This window comes from Mustela lutreola, chromosome 5 (assembly GCF_030435805.1).
Source record: "Mustela lutreola isolate mMusLut2 chromosome 5, mMusLut2.pri, whole genome shotgun sequence".
Classification (NCBI taxonomy): domain Eukaryota; kingdom Metazoa; phylum Chordata; class Mammalia; order Carnivora; family Mustelidae; genus Mustela; species Mustela lutreola.
In genome coordinates this window covers 156,840,746-156,853,866 of record NC_081294.1, presented here as the reverse complement: position 1 = coordinate 156,853,866, position 13,121 = coordinate 156,840,746, and positions in this window count along the sequence as shown.

Below are 13,121 nucleotides of genomic sequence, written 5' to 3'. Positions count from 1 at the left end.
AGGCCAGTGCCTTCACCACAAGAGAGAGGAGGCGAAAGGATCCCTGCACACTGCCAGTGCACTCGGATCGGGTACTGTGGGGGACTCTCTCCACTCCTTCCCTGGCACACCCCCTTCCACCGACAACGCTGCCACATCTTGGTGGAAGACAGCATCTGACTGCCGGTTTCTCCATGGGGTTGTTTCTGCGAGTTCCGAGTACGGCACCTGGTGGCAATGCCAAGGCTTCCCTTGCGACGTGTGGCCAAAGAGATGCTGTCCCCTTCTGCCTGCTTTCTGCCCAGATTCCATCCTCAGAGTGGAGCACACGCCCCTGCCCTAGTCGTCCCCTCATGTCTCCTTCCCATCCAGGCTTCCATCTCTAGGCACAGGGAGCGGGTGACACTTGTATTGCCTCCGACCTGCTGTTCGTGCCACGGCAGGCTATCCTGATTCCTGAGCGTTTACTGACCCCAGGGCCAAAGACTCCTTCTCTTCCCCTGGGGCGGCTTGTTGCGCCTTCCCCACACTTGTTCCTGGGGAGCGCGGTGACAGACGTGTGCAACCATGCTTCTCTCTCACGCAGAGGGGATGCTAGGGCAAAGAGTATTTCGCTCCTTGCGGTTATCTTCCACCGTGCTGCGGAGACTAGCTCAGGCAAGTAGCAGCAGCATCCCCAAACCCAACTCTGATTTCCCAACGAATGCTACACTTTCCCAGGGGAGATGCCCAGGCAAAGAGGCTTTCGCTGTATGCCGGGTTTCTCCCACCGTGAGACTGGCCTCAGGCAAGCATCAGCAGCCTGCAGAACATTTCTCAGCGCATGCTGTGCTTTCGCAGAGGCTTTGGCTTGGAGTGAACAGCACTTCGCCGCTGCTTCCTCAGCAAGGCTTCAGTCGCGTCAGGCAAGAAGAGCTGCTGGAGACCTGGTGCCTCTTGGGCCTTGCTTTCCTGGGCTCCATGTTAGCGTCCTGGGTTCACCCTGCCAGGCCGAACTAAGCAGACATAGCCACAACCCTGCAGTAGCGTGCGTAGCCAAGGATTGCACTCTAGGCACACTACCATCTCCCGGTGAAGGCATCGCTTGGCCTTTTACTCTGGCGCTCAGGCAGATTCACGGACTAGGCCAGTGCTTTCCCCACAGGAAAGGAGAGGCGACAGGATCCCAGCACACCGCCCGTGCACTGAATAGGGAGCCTTGGGCGGACTGTCCCCACTCCTTTCCCTAAACCCCTTGACTCCTCCAAGCTTCCACATTGTGGACGAAGATGGCATCTGATGGCCAGTTCTTTCTGGGCGTTTTTTCTCGAGTTCAGCGTCGGCACCTGGTGATACACCCATGTCTCCACCACGGACAGGTGGCCAAGGATCGCTTTCTCCTTAGACCCATAGGCTCAGGACAGGCATGCTTTCTGCCCAGACTCCTTCCTCAGAGTGGAGCCCTTTCCACTGCCCTCATCTTGTCCTCGTGTCTCCTTAGCAGCCAGGCTTCCGTCGCTCTGCAGTGACAGACGTGTCCCTTTTCTTAAGGCTCTTTCCGCGGGCGCCACCGCGCTTCTCTCCGACAGAGGGGATGCCCAGGCAAAGAGCATTTCGCTGCATGCGGGTTTATTACATCGTGCTGTGGAGACTAGCTCCGGCAAGCAGCAGGCAGCATCCCACAGACCCGACTCTGATTTCCCAAAGAATGCTGTGCTTTCCCAGAGGGGATGCCCCAGCAAAGAGGCTTTCCCTCTATGCCGGATTCTCCCATCGTGCTGTGAATACTAAGCTAAGGCAAGCAACGAAAGCAGCCCACAGAACCGACTCGATTTCTCAGCGACTTCTAAGCTTTCGCAGAGGTTTTCAGCTTGGCGTGACCCGCACTTCGCTACTGCTTTCTCAGTAAGGCTTTGGTCATTCGTTCTTCGCGGCAGGGAAGAAGAGCCGCAGGAGAGCTGTTTCATCTTGGGCTTTGAGTTCCCGAGCTCCAAGTTCGCGCCCGGGGTTCACCTTGCTAAGCCGAACTCAGCAGACACAGACACCACGATGCAGCAACGTGTGGGGCCTAGCATGGCACTCTATGCCTATTACCATCTCCTGGCGTAGGTAACGCTTTTCCTTTTGCTCCGGCGTTCCGGCAGACTCTGGGCCTAGGCCAGTGCCCTCACCACAAGAGAGAGGAGGCGAAAGGATCCCTGCACACTGCCAGTGCACTGGGATCGGGTACTGTGGGGGACTCTCTCCACTCTTTCCCTGGCACACCCCCTTCCACCGACAACGCTGACACATCTTGGTGGAAGACAGCATCTGACTTCCGGTTTCTCCATGGGGTTGTTTCTGCGAGTTCCGAGTACGGCACCTGGTGGCAATGCCAAGGCTTCCCTTGCGACGTGTGGCCAAAGAGATGCTGTCCCCTTCTGCCTGCTTTCTGCCCCGATTCCATCCTCAGAGTGGAGCACACGCCCCTGCCTTAGTCGTCCCCTCATGTCTCCTTCCCATCCAGGCTTCCATCTCTAGGCACTGGGAGCGGGTGACACTTGTATTGCCTCCGACCTGCTGTTCGTGCCACGGCAGGCTATCCTGGTTCCTGAGCGTTTCCTGACCCCAGGGCCAAGGACTCCTTCTCTTCCCCGGGGGCGGCTTGTTGCGCCTTCCCCACACTTGTTCCTGGGGAGCGCGGTGACAGACGTGTGCAACCATGCTTCTCTCTCACGCAGAGGGGATGCTAGGGCAAAGAGTATTTCGCTCCTTGCGGTTATCTTCCACCGTGCTGCGGAGACTAGCTCAGGCAAGTAGCAGCAGCATCCCCAAACCCAACTCTGATTTCCCAACGAATGCTACACTTTCCCAGGGGAGATGCCCAGGCAAAGAGGCTTTCGCTGTATGCCGGGTTTCTCCCACCGTGAGACTGGCCTCAGGCAAGCATCAGCAGCCTGCAGAACATTTCTCAGCGCATGCTGTGCTTTCGTAGAGGCTTTGGCTTGGGGTGAACAGAACTTCGCCGCTGCTTCCTCAGCAAGGCTTCAGTCGCGTCAGGCAAGAAGAGCTTCTGGAGACCTGGTGCCTCTTGGGCCTTGCTTTCCTGGGCTCCATGTTAGCGTCCTGGGTTCACCCTGCCAGGCCGAACTAAGCAGACATAGCCACAACCCTGCAGTAGCGTGCGTAGCCAAGGATTGCACTCTAGGCACACTACCATCTCCCGGTGAAGGCATCGCTTGGCCTTTTACACTGGCGCTCAGGCAGATTCACGGACTAGGCCAGTGCTTTCCCCACAGGAAAGGAGAGGTGACAGGATCCCAGCACACCGCCCGTGCACTGAGTAGGGAGCCTTGGGGGGACTGTCCCCACTCCTTTCCCTAAACCCCTTGACTCCTCCAAGCTTCCACATTGTGGACGAAGATGGCATCTGAGGCCAGTTCTTTCTGGGCGTTTTTTCTCGAGTTCAGCGTCGGCACCTGGTGATACACCCATGTCTCCACCACGGACAGGTGGCCAAGGATCGCTTTCTCCTTAGACCCATAGGCTCAGGAAAGGCATGCTTTCTGCCCAGACTCCTTCCTCAGAGTGGAGCCCTTTCCACTGCCCTCATCTTGTCCTCGTGTCTCCTTAGAAGCCAGGCTTCCGTCGCTCTGCAGTGACAGACGTGTCCCTTTTCTTAAGGCTCTTTCCGCGGGCGCCACCGCGCTTCTCTCCGACAGAGGGGATGCCCAGGCAAAGAGCATTTCGCTGCATGCGGGTTTATTACATCGTGCTGTGGAGTCTAGCTCCGGCAAGCAGCAGGCAGCATCCCACAGACCCGACTCTGATTTCCCAAAGAATGCTGTGCTTTCCCAGAGGGGATGCCCCAGCAAAGAGGCTTTCCCTCTATGCGGGTTTCTCCCATCGTGCTACTGCTTTCTCAGTAAGGCTTTGGTCGTTCCTTCTTCGCGGCAGGGAAGAAGAGCCGCGGGAGAGCTGTTTCATCTTGGGCTTTGAGTTCCCGAGCTCCAAGTTCGCGCCCGGGGTTCACCTTGCTAAGCCGAACTCAGCAGACACAGACACCACGCTGCAGCAGCGTATGGGGCCTAGCATGGCACTCTATGCCTATTACCATCTCCTGGCGTAGGTAAGGCTTTTCCTTTTGCTCCGGCGCTCCGGCAGACTCTGGGCCTAGGCCAGTGCCTTCACCACAAGAGAGAGGAGGCGAAAGGATCCCTGCACACTTCCAGTGCACTGGGATAGGGTACTGTGGGGGACTGTCTCCACTCCTTCCCTGGCACAGCCCCTTCCACCGACAACGCTGCCACATCTTGGTGGAAGACAGCATCTGACTGCCCGTTTCTCCATGGGGTTGTTTCTGCGAGTTCCGAGTACGGCACCTGGTGGCAATGCCAAGGCTTCCCTTGCGACGTGTGGCCAAAGAGATGCTGTCCCCTTCTGCCTGCTTTCTGCCCAGATTCCATCCTCAGAGTGGAGCACACGCCCCTGCCCTAGTCGTCCCCTCATGTCTCCTTCCCATCCAGGCTTCCATCTCTAGGCACAGGGAGCGGGTGACACTTGTATTGCCTCCGACCTGCTGTTCGTGCCACGGCAGGCTATCCTGATTCCTGAGCGTTTCCTGACCCCAGGACCAAGGACTCCTTTTCTTCCCAGGGGGCGGCTTGTTGCGCCTTCCCCACACTTGTTCCTGGGGAGCGCGGTGACAGACGTGTGCAACCATGCTTCTCTCTCACGCAGAGGGGAAGCTAGGGCAAAGAGTATTTCGCTCCTTGCGGTTATCTTCCACCGTGCTGCGGAGTCTAGCTCAGGCAAGTAGCAGCAGCATCCCCAAACCCAACTCTGATTTCCCAACGAATGCTACACTTTCCCAGGGGAGATGCCCAGGCAAAGAGGCTTTCGCTGTATGCCGGGTTTCTCCCACCGTGAGACTGGCCTCAGGCAAGCATCAGCAGCCTGCAGAACATTTCTCAGCGCATGCTGTGCTTTCGCAGAGGCTTTGGCTTGGAGTGAACAGCACTTCGCCGCTGCTTCCTCAGCAAGGCTTCAGTCGCGTCAGGCAAGAAGAGCTGCTGGAGACCTGGTGCCTCTTGGGCCTTGCTTTCCTGGGCTCCATGTTAGCGTCCTGGGTTCACCCTGCCAGGCCGAACTAAGCAGACATAGCCACAACCCTGCAGTAGCGTGCGTAGCCAAGGATTGCACTCTAGGCACACTACCATCTCCCGGTGAAGGCATCGCTTGGCCTTTTACTCTGGCGCTCAGGCAGATTCACGGACTAGGCCAGTGCTTTCCCCACAGGAAAGGAGAGGCGACAGGATCCCAGCACACCGCCCGTGCACTGAATAGGGAGCCTTGGGGGGACTGTCCCCACTCCTTTCCCTAAACCCCTTGACTCCTCCAAGCTTCCACATTGTGGACGAAGATGGCATCTGATGGCCAGTTCTTTCTGGGCGTTTTTTCTCGAGTTCAGCGTCGGCACCTGGTGATACACCCATGTCTCCACCACGGACAGGTGGCCAAGGATCGCTTTCTCCTTAGACCCATAGGCTCAGGACAGGCATGCTTTCTGCCCAGACTCCTTCCTCAGAGTGGAGCCCTTTCCACTGCCCTCATCTTGTCCTCGTGTCTCCTTAGCAGCAGGCTTCCGTCGCTCTGCAGTGACAGACGTGTCCCTTTTCTTAAGGCTCTTTCCGCGGGCGCCACCGCGCTTCTCTCCGACAGAGGGGATGCCCAGGCAAAGAGCATTTCGCTGCATGCGGGTTTATTACATCGTGCTGTGGAGACTAGCTCCGGCAAGCAGCAGGCAGCATCCCACAGACCCGACTCTGATTTCCCAAAGAATGCTGTGCTTTCCCAGAGGGGATGCCCCAGCCAAGAGGCTTTCCCTCTATGCGGGATTCTCCCATCGTGCTGTGAATACTAAGCTAAGGCAAGCAACGAAAGCAGCCCACAGAACCGACTCGATTTCTCAGCGACTTCTAAGCTTTCGCAGAGGTTTTCAGCTTGGCGTGACCCGCACTTCGCTACTGCTTTCTCAGTAAGGCTTTGGTCATTCGTTCTTCGCGGCAGGGAAGAAGAGCCGCAGGAGAGCTGTTTCATCTTGGGCTTTGAGTTCCCGAGCTCCAAGTTCGCGCCCTGGGTTCACCTTGCTAAGCCGAACTCAGCAGACACAGACACCACGATGCAGCAACGTGTGGGGCCTAGCATGGCACTCTATGCCTATTACCATCTCCTGGCGTAGGTAACGCTTTTCCTTTTGCTCCGGCGTTCCGGCAGACTCTGGGCCTAGGCCAGTGCCTTCACCACAAGAGAGAGGAGGCGAAAGGATCCCTGCACACTGCCAGTGCCCTGGGATCGGGTACTGTGGGGGACTCTCTCCACTCCTTCCCTGGCACACCCCCTTCCACCGACAACGCTGCCACATCTTGGTGGAAGACAGCATCTGACTGCCGGTTTCTCCATGGGGTTGTTTCTGCGAGTTCCGAGTACGGCACCTGGTGGCAATGCCAAGGCTTCCCTTGCGACGTGTGGCCAAAGAGATGCTGTCCCCTTCTGCCTGCTTTCTGCCCAGATTCCATCCTCAGAGTGGAGCACACGCCCCTGCCCTAGTCGTCCCCTCATGTCTCCTTCCCATCCAGGCTTCCATCTCTAGGCACAGGGAGCGGGTGACACTTGTATTGCCTCCGACCTGCTGTTCGTGCCACGGCAGGCTATCCTGATTCCTGAGCGTTTACTGACCCCAGGGCCAAAGACTCCTTCTCTTCCCCGGGGGCGGCTTGTTGCGCCTTCCCCACACTTGTTCCTGGGGAGCGCGGTGACAGACGTGTGCAACCATGCTTCTCTCTCACGCAGAGGGGAAGCTAGGGCAAAGAGTATTTCGCTCCTTGCGGTTATCTTCCACCGTGCTGCGGAGACTAGCTCAGGCAAGTAGCAGCAGCATCCCCAAACCCAACTCTGATTTCCCAACGAATGCTACACTTTCCCAGGGGAGATGCCCAGGCAAAGAGGCTTTCGCTGTATGCCGGGTTTCTCCCACCGTGAGACTGGCCTCAGGCAAGCATCAGCAGCCTGCAGAACATTTCTCAGCGCATGCTGTGCTTTCGCAGAGGCTTTGGCTTGGAGTGAACAGCACTTCGCCGCTGCTTCCTCAGCAAGGCTTCAGTCGCGTCAGGCAAGAAGAGCTGCTGGAGACCTGGTGCCTCTTGGGCCTTGCTTTCCTGGGCTCCATGTTAGCGTCCTGGGTTCACCCTGCCAGGCCGAACTAAGCAGACATAGCCACAACCCTGCAGTAGCGTGCGTAGCCAAGGATTGCACTCTAGGCACACTACCATCTCCCGGTGAAGGCATCGCTTGGCCTTTTACTCTGGCGCTCAGGCAGATTCAAGGACTAGGCCAGTGCTTTCCCCACAGGAAAGGAGAGGCGACAGGATCCCAGCACACCGCCCGTGCACTGAATAGGGAGCCTTGGGGGGACTGTCCCCACTCCTTTCCCTAAACCCCTTGACTCCTCCAAGCTTCCACATTGTGGACGAAGATGGCATCTGATGGCCAGTTCTTTCTGGGCGTTTTTTCTCGAGTTCAGCGTCGGCACCTGGTGATACACCCATGTCTCCACCACGGACAGGTGGCCAAGGATCGCTTTCTCCTTAGACCCATAGGCTCAGGACAGGCATGCTTTCTGCCCAGACTCCTTCCTCAGAGTGGAGCCCTTTCCACTGCCCTCATCTTGTCCTCGTGTCTCCTTAGCAGCAGGCTTCCGTCGCTCTGCAGTGACAGACGTGTCCCTTTTCTTAAGGCTCTTTCCGCGGGCGCCACCGCACTTCTCTCCGACAGAGGGGATGCCCAGGCAAAGAGCATTTCGCTGCATGCGGGTTTATTACATCGTGCTGTGGAGACTAGCTCCGGCAAGCAGCAGGCAGCATCCCACAGACCCGACTCTGATTTCCCAAAGAATGCTGTGCTTTCCCAGAGGGGATGCCCCAGCAAAGAGGCTTTCCCTCTATGCCGGATTCTCCCATCGTGCTGTGAATACTAAGCTAAGGCAAGCAACGAAAGCAGCCCACAGAACCGACTCGATTTCTCAGCGACTTCTAAGCTTTCGCAGAGGTTTTCAGCTTGGCGTGACCCGCACTTCGCTACTGCTTTCTCAGTAAGGCTTTGGTCATTCGTTCTTCGCGGCAGGGAAGAAGAGCCGCAGGAGAGCTGTTTCATCTTGGGCTTTGAGTTCCCGAGCTCCAAGTTCGCGCCCGGGGTTCACCTTGCTAAGCCGAACTCAGCAGACACAGACACCACGATGCAGCAACGTGTGGGGCCTAGCATGGCACTCTATGCCTATTACCATCTCCTGGCGTAGGTAACGCTTTTCCTTTTGCTCCGGCGTTCCGGCAGACTCTGAGCCTAGGCCAGTGCCTTCACCACAAGAGAGAGGAGGCGAAAGGATCCCTGCACACTGCCAGTGCCCTGGGATCGGGTACTGTGGGGGACTCTCTCCACTCCTTCCCTGGCACACCCCCTTCCACCGACAACGCTGCCACATCTTGGTGGAAGACAGCATCTGACTGCCGGTTTCTCCATGGGGTTGTTTCTGCGAGTTCCGAGTACGGTACCTGGTGGCAATGCCAAGGCTTCCCTTGCGACGTGTGGCCAAAGAGATGCTGTCCCCTTCTGCCTGCTTTCTGCCCAGATTCCATCCTCAGAGTGGAGCACACGCCCCTGCCCTAGTCGTCCCTTCATGTCTCCTTCCCATCCAGGCTTCCATCTCTAGGCACAGGGAGCGGGTGACACTTGTATTGCCTCCGACCTGCTGTTCGTGCCACGGCAGGCTATCCTGATTCCTGAGCGTTTACTGACCCCAGGGCCAAAGACTCCTTCTCTTCCCCGGGGGCGGCTTGTTGCGCCTTCCCCACACTTGTTCCTGGGGAGCGCGGTGACAGACGTGTGCAACCATGCTTCTCTCTCACGCAGAGGGGAAGCTAGGGCAAAGAGTATTTCGCTCCTTGCGGTTATCTTCCACCGTGCTGCGGAGACTAGCTCAGGCAAGTAGCAGCAGCATCCCCAAACCCAACTCTGATTTCCCAACGAATGCTACACTTTCCCAGGGGAGATGCCCAGGCAAAGAGGCTTTCGCTGTATGCCGGGTTTCTCCCACCGTGAGACTGGCCTCAGGCAAGCATCAGCAGCCTGCAGAACATTTCTCAGCGCATGCTGTGCTTTCGCAGAGGCTTTGGCTTGGAGTGAACAGCACTTCGCCGCTGCTTCCTCAGCAAGGCTTCAGTCGCGTCAGGCAAGAAGAGCTGCTGGAGAGCTGGTGCCTCTTGGGCCTTGCTTTCCTCGGCTCCATGTTAGCGTCCTGGGTTCACCCTGCCAGGCCGAACTAAGCAGACATAGCCACAACCCTGCAGTAGCGTGCGTAGCCAAGGATTGCACTCTAGGCACACTACCATCTCCCGGTGAAGGCATCGCTTGGCCTTTTACTCTGGCGCTCAGGCAGATTCAAGGACTAGGCCAGTGCTTTCCCCACAGGAAAGGAGAGGCGACAGGATCCCAGCACACCGCCCGTGCACTGAATAGGGAGCCTTGGGGGGACTGTCCCCACTCCTTTCCCTAAACCCCTTGACTCCTCCAAGCTTCCACATTGTGGACGAAGATGGCATCTGATGGCCAGTTCTTTCTGGGCGTTTTTTCTCGAGTTCAGCGTCGGCACCTGGTGATACACCCATGTCTCCACCACGGACAGGTGGCCAAGGATCGCTTTCTCCTTAGACCCATAGGCTCAGGACAGGCATGCTTTCTGCCCAGACTCCTTCCTCAGAGTGGAGCCCTTTCCACTGCCCTCATCTTGTCCTCGTGTCTCCTTAGCAGCCAGGCTTCCGTCGCTCTGCAGTGACAGACGTGTCCCTTTTCTTAAGGCTCTTTCCGAGGGCGCCACCGCGCTTCTCTCCGACAGAGGGGTTGCCCAGGCAAAGAGCATTTCGCTGCATGCGGGTTTATTACATCGTGCTGTGGAGACTAGCTCCGGCAAGCAGCAGGCAGCATCCCACAGACCCGACTCTGATTTCCCAAAGAATGCTGTGCTTTCCCAGAGGGGATGCCCCAGCAAAGAGGCTTTCCCTCTATGCGGGATTCTCCCATCGTGCTGTGAATACTAAGCTAAGGCAAGCAACGAAAGCAGCCCACAGAACCGACTCGATTTCTCAGCGACTTCTAAGCTTTCGCAGAGGTTTTCAGCTTGGCGTGACCCGCACTTCGCTACTGCTTTCTCAGTAAGGCTTTGGTCATTCGTTCTTCGCGGCAGGGAAGAAGAGCCGCAGGAGAGCTGTTTCATCTTGGGCTTTGAGTTCCCGAGCTCCAAGTTCGCGCCCGGGGTTCACCTTGCTAAGCCGAACTCAGCAGACACAGACACCACGATGCAGCAACGTGTGGGGCCTAGCATGGCACTCTATGCCTATTACCATCTCCTGGCGTAGGTAACGCTTTTCCTTTTACTCCGGCGTTCCGGCAGACTCTGGGCCTAGGCCAGTGCCCTCACCACAAGAGAGAGGAGGCGAAAGGATCCCTGCACACTGCCAGTGCACTGGGATCGGGTACTGTGGGGGACTCTCTCCACTCCTTCCCTGGCACACCCCCTTCCACCGACAACGCTGCCACATCTTGGTGGAAGACAGCATCTGACTGCCGGTTTCTCCATGGGGTTGTTTCTGCGAGTTCCGAGTACGGCACCTGGTGGCAATGCCAAGGCTTCCCTTGCGACGTGTGGCCAAAGAGATGCTGTCCCCTTCTGCCTGCTTTCTGCCCAGATTCCATCCTCAGAGTGGAGCACACGCCCCTGCCCTAGTCGTCCCCTCATGTCTCCTTCCCATCCAGGCTTCCATCTCTAGGCACAGGGAGCGGGTGACACTTGTATTGCCTCCGACCTGCTATTCGTGCCACGGCAGGCTATCCTGATTCCTGAGCGTTTACTGACCCCAGGGCCAAAGACTCCTTCTCTTCCCCGGGGGCGGCTTGTTGCGCCTTCCCCACACTTGTTCCTGGGGAGCGCGGTGACAGACGTGTGCAACCATGCTTCTCTCTCACGCAGAGGGGAAGCTAGGGCAAAGAGTATTTAGCTCCTTGCGGTTATCTTCCACCGTGCTGCGGAGACTAGCTCAGGCAAGTAGCAGCAGCATCCCCAAACCCAACTCTGATTTCCCAACGAATGCTACACTTTCCCAGGGGAGATGCCCAGGCAAAGAGGCTTTCGCTGTATGCCGGGTTTCTCCCACCGTGAGACTGGCCTCAGGCAAGCATCAGCAGCCTGCAGAACATTTCTCAGCGCATGCTGTGCTTTCGCAGAGGCTTTGGCTTGGAGTGAACAGCACTTCGCCGCTGCTTCCTCAGCAAGGCTTCAGTCGCGTCAGGCAAGAAGAGCTGCTGGAGACCTGGTGCCTCTTGGGCCTTGCTTTCCTGGGCTCCATGTTAGCGTCCTGGGTTCACCCTGCCAGGCCGAACTAAGCAGACATAGCCACAACCCTGCAGTAGCGTGCGTAGCCAAGGATTGCACTCTAGGCACACTACCATCTCCCGGTGAAGGCATCGCTTGGCCTTTTACTCTGGCGCTCAGGCAGATTCAAGGACTAGGCCAGTGCTTTCCCCACAGGAAAGGAGAGGCGACAGGATCCCAGCACACCGCCCGTGCACTGAATAGGGAGCCTTGGGGGGACTGTCCCCACTCCTTTCCCTAAACCCCTTGACTCCTCCAAGCTTCCACATTGTGGACGAAGATGGCATCTGATGGCCAGTTCTTTCTGGGCGTTTTTTCTCGAGTTCAGCGTCGGCACCTGGTGATACACCCATGTCTCCACCACGGACAGGTGGCCAAGGATCGCTTTCTCCTTAGACCCATAGGCTCAGGACAGGCATGCTTTCTGCCCAGACTCCTTCCTCAGAGTGGAGCCCTTTCCACTGCCCTCATCTTGTCCTCGTGTCTCCTTAGCAGCAGGCTTCCGTCGCTCTGCAGTGACAGACGTGTCCCTTTTCTTAAGGCTCTTTCCGCGGGCGCCACCGCGCTTCTCTCCGACAGATGGGATGCCCAGGCAAAGAGCATTTCGCTGCATGCGGGTTTATTACATCGTGCTGTGGAGACTAGCTCCGGCAAGCAGCAGGCAGCATCCCACAGACCCGACTCTGATTTCCCAAAGAATGCTGTGCTTTCCCAGAGGGGATGCCCCAGCAAAGAGGCTTTCCCTCTATGCCGGATTCTCCCATCGTGCTGTGAATACTAAGCTAAGGCAAGCAACGAAAGCAGCCCACAGAACCGACTCGATTTCTCAGCGACTTCTAAGCTTTCGCAGAGGTTTTCAGCTTGGCGTGACCCGCACTTCGCTACTGCTTTCTCAGTAAGGCTTTGGTCATTCGTTCTTCGCGGCAGGGAAGAAGAGCCGCAGGAGAGCTGTTTCATCTTGGGCTTTGAGTTCCCGAGCTCCAAGTTCGCGCCCGGGGTTCACCTTGCTAAGCCGAACTCAGCAGACACAGACACCACGATGCAGCAACGTGTGGGGCCTAGCATGGCACTCTATGCCTATTACCATCTCCTGGCGTAGGTAACGCTTTTCCTTTTGCTCCGGCGTTCCGGCAGACTCTGGGCCTAGGCCAGTGCCTTCACCACAAGAGAGAGGAGGCGAAAGGATCCCTGCACACTGCCAGTGCCCTGGGATCGGGTACTGTGGGGGACTCTCTCCACTCCTTCCCTGGCACACCCCCTTCCACCGACAACGCTGCCACATCTTGGTGGAAGACAGCATCTGACTGCCGGTTTCTCCATGGGGTTGTTTCTGCGAGTTCCGAGTACGGTACCTGGTGGCAATGCCAAGGCTTCCCTTGCGACGTGTGGCCAAAGAGATGCTGTCCCCTTCTGCCTGCTTTCTGCCCAGATTCCATCCTCAGAGTGGAGCACACGCCCCTGCCCTAGTCGTCCCTTCATGTCTCCTTCCCATCCAGGCTTCCATCTCTAGGCACAGGGAGCGGGTGACACTTGTATGGCCTCCGACCTGCTGTTCGTGCCACGGCAGGCTATCCTGATTCCTGAGCGTTTACTGACCCCAGGGCCAAAGACTCCTTCTCTTCCCCGGGGGCGGCTTGTTGCGCCTTCCCCACACTTGTTCCTGGGGAGCGCGGTGACAGACGTGTGCAACCATGCTTCTCTCTCA